The sequence below is a fragment of the Anas acuta genome, chromosome 29 (assembly GCF_963932015.1).
Source record: "Anas acuta chromosome 29, bAnaAcu1.1, whole genome shotgun sequence".
In the NCBI taxonomy this organism is placed as follows: Eukaryota; Metazoa; Chordata; class Aves; order Anseriformes; family Anatidae; genus Anas; species Anas acuta.
The window spans coordinates 1,886,754-1,896,452 of NC_089007.1; the positions used below are offsets into that span (position 1 = coordinate 1,886,754).

Consider the following 9,699-nt stretch of genomic DNA (forward strand, 5'->3'; position numbering starts at 1 on the left):
TCTTTAAAATGTGAATATCCGTTTTATTTTTCCAAGTCACTTTAAGCAATTACTCCACAACAGCCAAATGTGAAATGTTTTATGAACAGATAGGCCAAAGCTTTACAACCTTTAGTTTGACAGAAGGAAGTTTAAAAACTTTGTAACTGTAAATGATGATCCAGGACTGGGAGTTCTCTGAAAAGATTAGGTGAGGAACTCGTGGCACGCATCTATCCCAGGACCTGTAAATGAAGTAGCTTATTGTGGATGCCTCAGAGTTGACTATCACAGTATCAAAGAACATTGGGAGAACCTGAAAGAGAGTTTCTTAGACTGACTTTTACAGTAAGAGGTGGGCCTGCGCCCAGATGCGACACTGGCTGCACTGGGAATGGGGATAATGGGGTTCTGGGAGTAATGGGATCAGGACATAGGCACTGGAAGGGACACAATGGGGATCACACGATAGGACCAATGTAGTCCTGGGAGCACTGGGAATGGCGATAATGTGTGCACTGGGATGAAACTGGTAAGGACAGTGGGAGCACTGAGATGATGACAATGGGATGGGGCTGAGAACACCTGTGGGTGGCCCTGGAGCACACTGAGACATACTGGGACACAGTGGGCCCTGCTGCAACCCCAATCCTTCATGACCCCCCCCAAAAAACACTTCGTGCACCCCTACCCCACTCAAAGTCCCATCCAAATGACCCCCTCTCATAAAGGCCCCCCATTCACCCTGTGTGACGCAAGGCAGTGCTAGGCACAGCTTTATTCCTCCTTTTTGGGGGGCGGCACATACAGAGCCTCCCCCAGAAGTGGGGTACCGTGGGGGAGGGGGACTTCATTGGGAAAAAGCAGAGGGGTGTTTCCTGGGGGGCTGGCACTGCAGGATGGGGTGGCTGGGCTGGGGAAATGACCTGGTGCCTTGGCTCCCAGCCTGGCCCCTGCAGGGAAACTATAGGGCAGGGGGGCATTTATTGTGCCCCAAGCACTGTGCTCCATCCCACAGCCCACCCACACTTTGCCCTACAGCCCCACACTCCACTCCATAATTCCCCCCTCCATCCCCTTTCCCCTTTCCTGCCTAACCCCGCTCCACACTCACCCTACCCCACCTCCCCATGCGCTGCTGTACCCACTATGGGGCTTGGGCTCCCATGTGCCCCACAGCAGGGTCCGGTCACTTTACCTGGGGCTTCTCACAGTGGGGGGGATCTCAGGTAGCTCAGCTCCAGCCATGGAGTGATGTGGGGCAGGAGGCAGAGCAGTGCCAGCAGCAGCACCAGTAGCAGGTGTGGAAGGAGCCTGCGGGGCACTCAGTGGTCTGGGGGGAGATCTGGGGGGTGCAGCACCCCTCCAAACCTCCAGGGCTTTTCCTGACGCGCAGTGTGGGGTGGGACCCCCACTTACCACCATTTACGCCGGCATTTCTGGTCTGCACACTGGGACGGCTGTGGGGAACATGGTGATTGAGGGGGCGGTGACATGGCCGTTCCTCCTCTGCCCCCTTCTTGACATTTTCTAGGGGAAAAGATGTGATTCTGATGATTCCTCCCTCCCTCCACGGCTCTGTGCTAAGAAGCTGGAAACTGGGGCACTGATTGGCATTGGGGGGGGGGGGGCGGTGATGGGCCCTGGGGGATGCGGGGAGGGCTGGAAAGTGGGGGTGGGGTGAAATGGGCAGTATGGGCAAGGGGTAGATGGGAATTTTGGGGGACCCAAAGCACCATGTGCCCTCACTCCATGCCAGTGCAGGTTTGCAGGGGTGACACTTGTGTCCACGGTCTTTGCATTCCCACATTTTATTACGATTCTACCCATTTTTTCCCTCCCACCTTCCTACTCCTTAAGATTCTGACCGCCCCGATTTCTAGCATGCAGCCCCAAAAAGCAGCTGGCGGCTGTCTGCCCTGACCTCCGCCTCACAAATATGTATGGCGATTGAGGCTGAGCTAGAAGGAAGGATGAAAACGCAGATTTGGGAGTTTATAGGGGCATTTTCAGCCAGTGAGAGCCCTGTGTCCCCCCAAGTACCCACAGCACCTACGTGGCCAAAGCCTCCAGTGTCTGCCTCAGCAGTCTGTGGAGGCTGCTGATCTCCATTTGTAGCTCCTTGAGTTTGGGGGAAGAAAAAGACTTTGTTAAGTTTTCTCCCATTTCTCCTCTCCATTTTGCTGGATTTGGGGACTTTGTGGGGGCCATGCCCACACAGCGCCCTCGTAGTGCTGCAAAGCCTCCATCAGGTCCTGCATGCCACACGTCATCTGCAGAACTGGGGGGAACAGCAACAAATTTGGGGTGCCGGTGGTGGCTCCCATCCCTTTGGAGCCCTGGGGAGCCTTTTCACTTGAGGAGAGGGATCATGTTGCTCACCTTGGCAAAGGCGGATTGTGGCAGGACACCACAGCAACGCAGCAGGGCTGGAGACCATGGCCACATTGGCCTCCACAGATGGGCATAATGGGGCAGGGGCCGCCAGCCTCATGTGTTGTCCCCCCCCAGCTGAGGGAGCTGGTTTGTTAGCATGTGATAAGGCTCGGATGCCTCTTACCTGCAGGATGGCATCCTTCTGTGCCTCTGGTGCCTGCAGATTCTCTTTTCTTCCCTTGGCCTCAGCGAGCAGCGCTGAGTTCTGCTCCAGAGGAAAGTGGGTTGATACCCAGTGAGATTGGACTGAAAGCTGCTGGTGGTGCATTGGGGTGGGGACACAGTGCTGCAGGGCACCCCTGGTTCTTTGTTCCCATCCTCACCATCTCCTGAAGGCCGGTGACTTCCTCCAGAAGGCCATGCTGCTCCCTTTCCTGGAAGGGAAAAACTGTGCCGTTAAGTTGCTGGGGGCAGCCCCATAATTTGCGGGGTTCAGCCCACTAGTTGGAGGGCATGCAACTGGAGGCTGCACACCACCAGGTCTGGCCCTGCTGAGGCCAATGTAGCCCCACTGCCCAAGGCAGGGCAAAGGCCAGCGACCAGAAGCCAGGAGTCACCGCATCACCTTGGCATTGTTTTAAGAGGAAAAAAAGGGAAAATGAGCAACAGAGTTGCTGAGCAGCTGTTGGGGGGCACTCACCAGACGCTGATTTTGTTCTATAAGGCCTCTCTTCTCCTCCTGGAGCTGTCTCACCTCATCCTCCAAGTCTTCCAGCTTTTGGCTGGATGCCCAGCCATGCTCCAATGCCTGATGGGCCCTGCAAGAGACAGACGGCCGCTGGTAGTCACCCGGCAGCACTGCTGCAGAGACGCATCTGCAGCTTCCCACATGTCCCTGTCCCCTGCTCCCAGCACCTATGAGTGCCCCCTGAACGGTGGAGCTGCTCCGTCAGCTTTGCCACCTCCTCAGCCAGCTGGGCATTCAGCTCCTCGGCTGACTCCAGGGCACGGCGCAGTGTGGCGTTCTGGCTGGCCAAGTGCTGGTTGGAGCGCTCCAGCTCCTCCTGGACACTCCTGGTGTCCCTGCAGTGAGAGGAGGCTCATTAGCACCACTGAGGTGCGTTTTGAGAGCCCGATGATGCCGGTACCTACAAGGTCACGCTCTCTCTTTCGCCACCATAGCCCTCAAGATCCAACGTGGCTGTGAGCACGCGAGGTCCTGGGAGAGTAGAGAGAGATGGGAATCTGCATCCATGGAGCCCCAGCAACAAAACCACAGTGCCATTGATGCTGTGTCTGTGAATCTGCCCCACCGCTCTGAATTGCTGACCCACACCTCCAATTGCTGCCCCATGTCTCATAGTTTCTGCCCTGCTACTCTCCTTTCCACCCCACACTGCGGCATTCTGGCTGGGCACGGGGCGGCTCAAGTGCTTTGTGTGCAACTGCGTTTTCCACCAAAGCCCACACCCCATGCACAGGAAAGAAGGAGGTGTTGCTCAGCTGGGGCTTTGAATTAGCAGTACTGCCAGCAGGCGCAGCATGGCTGAACAGGCACTGATCTTTTTTCCGGTGTGGACACCTACCGGCTGTTACATCCAGCTCCTCAGCAGGCTGCGAGGCCCTGGGGAAAGAAAACCGTTGAGGCGTTGGTGGGAATCAGTGAGATGGGCATGTGGCATGGGGATTCTCTGCCACAATTCCCACCGGTGCTCCTGAACCAATCAGTGTCAGGGCACGGAGCCATAATTCCAGTATTTGGCTCCTGAAAGGCCACTGTTGGGGCACAGAAATGCAATCCCATTATCTAGCTCCAGAAACGCCCCATGTTGGGCTGCAGAGCCCGAATTCCCACGTTGTGACAGGTGTTGCAGGCGCAGAGCTGAAATGCCCACATTTAGCTTGAAATGCCCAGTGTCAAGGCACAGAGCCAGAATTCCACCGTCTGCTCCAGGCACACCCAGTGTCCAGGCATGGAGCTGTAATGTCGCCATTTGAAGCACTGCCCCCGCTCGCCTCTGTTTCCCCAAGCGCTCACCCGTCCTGCTGACAGTGGGCGATCCACTCACGCATGACAGCGCGGAAGGTGGGCAGATCCAGGGCTACCCCTGCTGCTGTCAGCTCCAGCATCTGCCTGAGCTCCTGCAGCTGCTGCTCCTCGCCGCTACGCCCCGTCACGGCCTGCAGGTACTCCACGATGCGCCAGGCTGGCACCGCGCCTGCCATCAGAGGCAAAGCTCACCACATGCCCTGCGTCTGTCGGGCAGCGCGCGCATCCATCGGGCTGCCCGTGCATCCACCCATCGGGCTCCAGCCCGCCGCGTGTGTTCCCGCGGCGTCCCCCGGCTTCCGCGTGCCATCCAGAAGGTGGAAACAGGCACCACGGAGGGAGAAGGAGGCCACGGGGTGGAATCAGGGTCCCGGCACCGCTACCTGTCTGCTCCACGTCACAGGCAGCGAAGGCGCAGTCCAGCAGGGACTCCTCCAACCAGCCACCCTCGGCCCCGGCTGTGGGAGGGCAACGGGAGAGGTTACGGGGCCCGACGTGGTGCTGCCTGGCACGGCAGGACGCCACGCGCACCTTTGGGGCCATGCTGGGGCCACCTCATTCTCCGGGGGGCCGCCTAACGCCCCTCTGGGCAGCAGGCAGTACATACTTGCTGCACCGTCTCCGCTCTCCATGCTCTCACGGCACTGAGGGGACCCCAAGGCTTCTCCTCACAGCCCCGAGGGAACAGGCGGGAGCCCCGGCCACCTCCCGCCCTGTCGGGGAAGGGGCGTGCCTACTCGCAGCCCTACCAGGGCTTGGAGCCGGGCACCAGCACTTTGCTGAGCTTGCGAGGCCTCGGGCCTCTGGCCTGCTTGGGCAGAGCTTCTCCACAGCACTGGGAGGCTTGGTGTCTCCTTTCTTTAATGGGAACAGCAGTCCCTCTACTGAGGAGGTGGCAAGCATGACTGGGAGCGATGGTGGACAGTCGGCTGAATATGAGCCAGCAGTGTGCTCAGGTGGCCAAGAAGGCCAAGGGCATCCTGGCTTGTATCAGAAACAGTGTGACCAGCAGGGCTAGGGAGGTGATCGTCCCCCTGTACTCGGCTCTGGTGAGGCCGCACCTCGAGTACTGTGTTCAGTTTTGGGCCCCTCGCTACAAGAAAGACATGGAGGTGCTTGAGCGAGTCCAAAGAAGGGCGACGAAGCTGGTGAGGGGTCTGGAGAACAAGGCCTACGAGGAGCGGCTGAGGGAGCTGGGCTTGTTCGGCCTGGAGAAGAGGAGGCTCAGGGGTGACCTTATTGCTCTGTATAAGTACATTAAAGGAGGCTGCAGCGAGGTGGGGGTTGGCCTGTTCTCCCACGTGCCTGGTGACAGGACGAGGGGGAATGGGCTAAAGTTGCACCAGGGGAGGTTTAGGTTGGATCTTAGGAAGAATTTCTTTACTGAAAGGGTTGTGAGGCACTGGAATGGGCTGCCCAAGGCAGTGGTGGAGTCACCATCCCTGGAGGTCTTTAAAAGACGTTTAGATGGAGAGCTTAGGGATATGGTTTAGTGGGGACTATTAGGGTTAGGTCAGAGGCTGGACTCGATGATCTCGAGGTCTCTTCCAACCTAGAAATTCTATAATTCTGTAATTCTGTCATTTTGTGATTCTGCGGGCCCGGGCCCGGGCCCCCCGACCCCTCCCGCGCCCGCCGCTCTCCCCCCGTCCGCAGGGGGGCGCTGTGCCGCCGCCTCCTCTCTATGGTCGGCCCCTCCCTGCCGGGGCAGCTGAGAGGGGGCGGTGCTTGAGCGGCGCTGACCAATCCCGCCCGCGCCGCCTGCGTCGCGAAGCCTCCTATTGGCCCGCCCCGCCCTGCGCGGGGACCAATCCCCGCCGCCGTTGGTTTGTAAACCGGCGGCGCGCGGAGCGGGGCCCGCAGAGGGGGTCCCGGCAGGGCCGGGCGCAGGGCGCGGAGCCCCCATGGCGTCTCGCGGCCTCCCCGGCGGCGGCGAGAGCCGGGCCGCGGAGCCCCGCGGGACGCCCCCGTTCCAGGCGGACCCGGCGGCGCTGGCCGCGATCCTCAGAGGCCCGGGAGCGGCACCGGGAGCCGTACCGGGAGCGCGGCCCAAGGCTGGGCCCGGCGGCGCCGGCAGGGCCTCTCTGGCCGGGCGCGTCCCGCTGCGCCTCGGCTCCCTCCGCACCCAAGGGAGCGCCCCCGGAGCCGCCGCCGCTCCGCGCCCCGCTCCCCGCAGGCCTCGCGGCCCCTCCAGCGCCCCCTCGACCGCGCCTCCGGTTTCTCCCTTCGGGTTCCCGGGGCCCCCCCGCGCCCTCCCTGCCGCCGCCGCCGCCCCGGGTCTCGGGCCCCGCGGTGAAGCCCCGAAGGAGGCGGCCGGGGCCCGGTCCCGCAGGGGAGGGGAGGGAGGGGGAGGGTTTCTTTGGTCATGTTGGCCCAGCGTGAGACAGGAAGGCAGGATGCTGATACGCTAGGTTAGCAACTTATCAGGAGATAGCTCAGCAATAAAAAGGTAAAAGAGGGGGGATAGTCCATACGGCGACGTCACATCAACAATAAAAGCTGTGGAAGGGGAGGGAAAAGGGGGGAGACAAAAGAGACATGGATTCCTTGGTTAAGACTCTTTATTTTTGTTTCGTTTCTTCCTTCTACTTCTCCTGCAGAACCTCAGTTCATCGTCGCTATCCTGCAGGAGATCACGTAGCTCTGGAGGCATGTTTGTCACTGGCTCGTCGTCTGAAACTTCTTCGACAAAATTAGAGGGGATAAATCCTCGTTTGCCATCCGTCAGCTCTCCCACGAACCAGCCGTCCTCATCCATGTCTCCAAGTACATAAACGTATTCTCCTGCAGTCAGGGGAAGCTCTGCTTCGGGGTGCTCGTTAGGACCCTCGAAAGGATTGTAGCTAAAGCGAGCTATAAATCTTCGAAGTTGTAGCAATCCTTGTCCCAGGGATGGGAGTTGGAAGGACACATGCTCTACTCCTGAGTCTCCGGTCTCACCCACAGGGCCCTCGTCTGAAAGAAGGCTGCAACCAGGACTGTTGTATGTGGCATCCGATGTTGAGGTACTTGTGTGGGATGCCAACACTTGGGTTGCCTTCTCAGAAGCATCAGAGCAGTCTTCATGGTTGCAGAGGTCATGGGACTGCTCTGCAGAGGCCTGTGCTGTGGCAGGAGATGTCACCTGGAGCAGTTCAGAGCTGATCCGGTTGGATTTTTTTCTTTTTTCTTGCTCAAGTTGCTGAGAGAGCAGCTCACATTGTTGACTTTGCTGCTGATACTGCTTCTGCAATTCTCTCAGCTGTGCCTGAGCCACTTGCACGTCTTCCTCATGTGTCCTTCTTTGCTCTGCCCAAGCCCTCTGGAAATGCTCAACTTGCTCTGCTTTGTTGTGCAGCAGTCGCTTTGTTTCCTCGAGGTCTTTCTCCTGTTGTTGCCTTTTTTCTGCCAGTTGCCGCATGGCATTCAGTTCACAACCCAGATCTTTCAGTTGTGTTTGAAGACGTTTGACCTCTCCAATGGCAGAATTTCGCTGCTCTGTCACTTGCACGAGTTTCGCCTTCAGAGCAGCGTTTTCAGATTGGACCCCCTCTATCCAATCCTTCTGCCCGTGGAGCTGAGAATTTTCTTCTGCGCGTCTGGCATTTTCATTTGTCATCTCTGCTAGACGCACTTTCAGGTCCTCGTACCTTTTCCGCAGTCTTGAGCGTTCCTGCTCCAGGTTCATGTGAGGCCTAAGTGTTTTCCCAGCCTCGCTTTCCAATTGCCCTCTCTGCTGCTGGTCGACCTGCTCTGTCTTTGCAACCTCTTTCAGTTGCCTGGCTTTTTCTTGCAGAAGCTTGGTAAGGAGGCCTAGCGTACAGGTGTTCTTCTGGAGCCACTCCACCTCCTCCGTCACTTCCAGAGAGCTTTTCTTTATCAGGCAGCGGGTCTCCTGCTGCAGGGCACTGCATTGCCTCCGCAGGTCCTCCACATCATGCTGCAGCTGAACTTTCAGCTCCAGGAGCTGGCTGTCTCCGCTGCCAGGTGGACAGGCCTCTTCTTGCGCTGTGACCTGCACACCCACGTCTGCGACAGAGCGCCCGCTGCTCTTCCCATCTCCCTGGAGGTGAGCGTCTTTGAAGCTGGAGGGGGTTGTCTGCTGCCCTCCTCCACCAGCAGCACCAGATGCACCGGGGCACTTTGAAATGCAGGACCCGGTGGCTCCTATGCCCAGGAGGGTCTGCAGGCGGTGCCAGGCCTTGTCCCCTTTGTGGGAGGCAGGCGACCCGCCCTTACCCCGCTCCAGGATGTACTGCAGGAAGAGTCTCCTCTGCAGTTGCAGTTCATTTTGGAGGCTCAGGATCTGGGCGGCCTGCTTGCTATCTGCCCGCCCGCTAAGCTGCCTGTGGACCTCCTGCAGCTTGCCGCGGACCTCGTTGGTTCTTCTCCAGCCTCTCCTCACCAGCTCCTCAGCCAGCTGCCGCTGCAGCTCCCGTGCCTGGCGGATGGAATTGTCCCACCGCTGCTGGAGCAGCTCGTGCGCCTGGCACCGCTCGGCGTCCTTCTCGCGCAGCAGTTGACGGATCTCCGCCGCCCGCTGCCTCTGGCTCTGCTCCTTGAGCCGCTGCTGCTCCCGCACCCGCTCCTGCTCCCATTTGGAGCGCAGCTTCTTAGCCAGGAGCTGCCACTCCTGCTCTGCCCTCTTCTTCATCTCACGGGCTTCATCAGCAAAGCGGCGCTGCAGCTCCTGGGTCTGGAGACGCTCGGCCTCCAGCTGGGCCCGCAGTTCCTCCAGCTCCTGCCCGTGCTCCTTCTGCTGCACAGGGCCGCTGGGGCGTCGCGTTAGGCCCCGACGCGATGAGGAGTGAGCGGACACCACGGGCTCCTGGCCAACACCACCGCGGGTCATGGTTTCAACAACCACAAATAATAACCACAAATAATAACCAGAAAAAAACACGAATCGGTGAATGGTCACCAAACGCTGCCAGCAACAGCCACCAGCAATTGCACGGCCTGGGCCTGAGAGGGACAGCAGGCTCTGAGCCCTCAGCAAACAGCAGCACCACACAGCAGCAGAGGCAAACTCTGCGGGCGCGAGCGCGGCCTTATATACTGTGCCTGGGTGTGACGTCATAAAGGAGGGATGATGTCATATGCCCTTATATGGCATGTGCTGGCCCCAAATATGCCCCGACAGCCTCAGCACAAGGGGTGACCTCCATCTTGCCAATTTATTCCTAAAAAAATGCATTTCCAGTGCAAATCCTTTCACCTTACTCTGTTTAATGTGAAAAAAAGCAGCCATCCAATTTTTTTATTATTTTCTCCCCTTTCTCAAAAGCATCCTCTCCCGTGTTGCCCCACACGAT

The 9,699-nt window shown here is 58.7% G+C and overlaps 2 long non-coding RNA genes across 4 annotated transcripts; one reads left to right on the forward strand and one right to left on the reverse strand.

Moving 5' to 3' along the window:
* LOC137846045 (uncharacterized) lies at positions 1 to 2,257 on the reverse strand. Its single transcript, XR_011090363.1, has 3 exons — positions 1,399 to 2,257; positions 1,178 to 1,293; positions 1 to 295 (listed from the first exon to the last, which is right to left on the reverse strand). It is a non-coding gene; the product is annotated as an uncharacterized lncRNA (long non-coding RNA).
* Positions 2,258 to 6,169: 3,912 nt separating this feature from the next.
* LOC137845987 (uncharacterized) lies at positions 6,170 to 9,699 on the forward strand. 3 transcript variants are annotated; one of them, XR_011090356.1, is made up of 3 exons: positions 6,210 to 6,854; positions 7,006 to 8,453; positions 8,748 to 9,699. It is a non-coding gene; the product is annotated as an uncharacterized lncRNA (long non-coding RNA). The 3 variants fall into 3 exon arrangements; XR_011090355.1 differs by having other exon boundaries at positions 6,213 to 6,854; positions 7,006 to 7,553; positions 8,310 to 9,699; XR_011090354.1 differs by having other exon boundaries at positions 6,170 to 6,854; positions 7,006 to 9,699.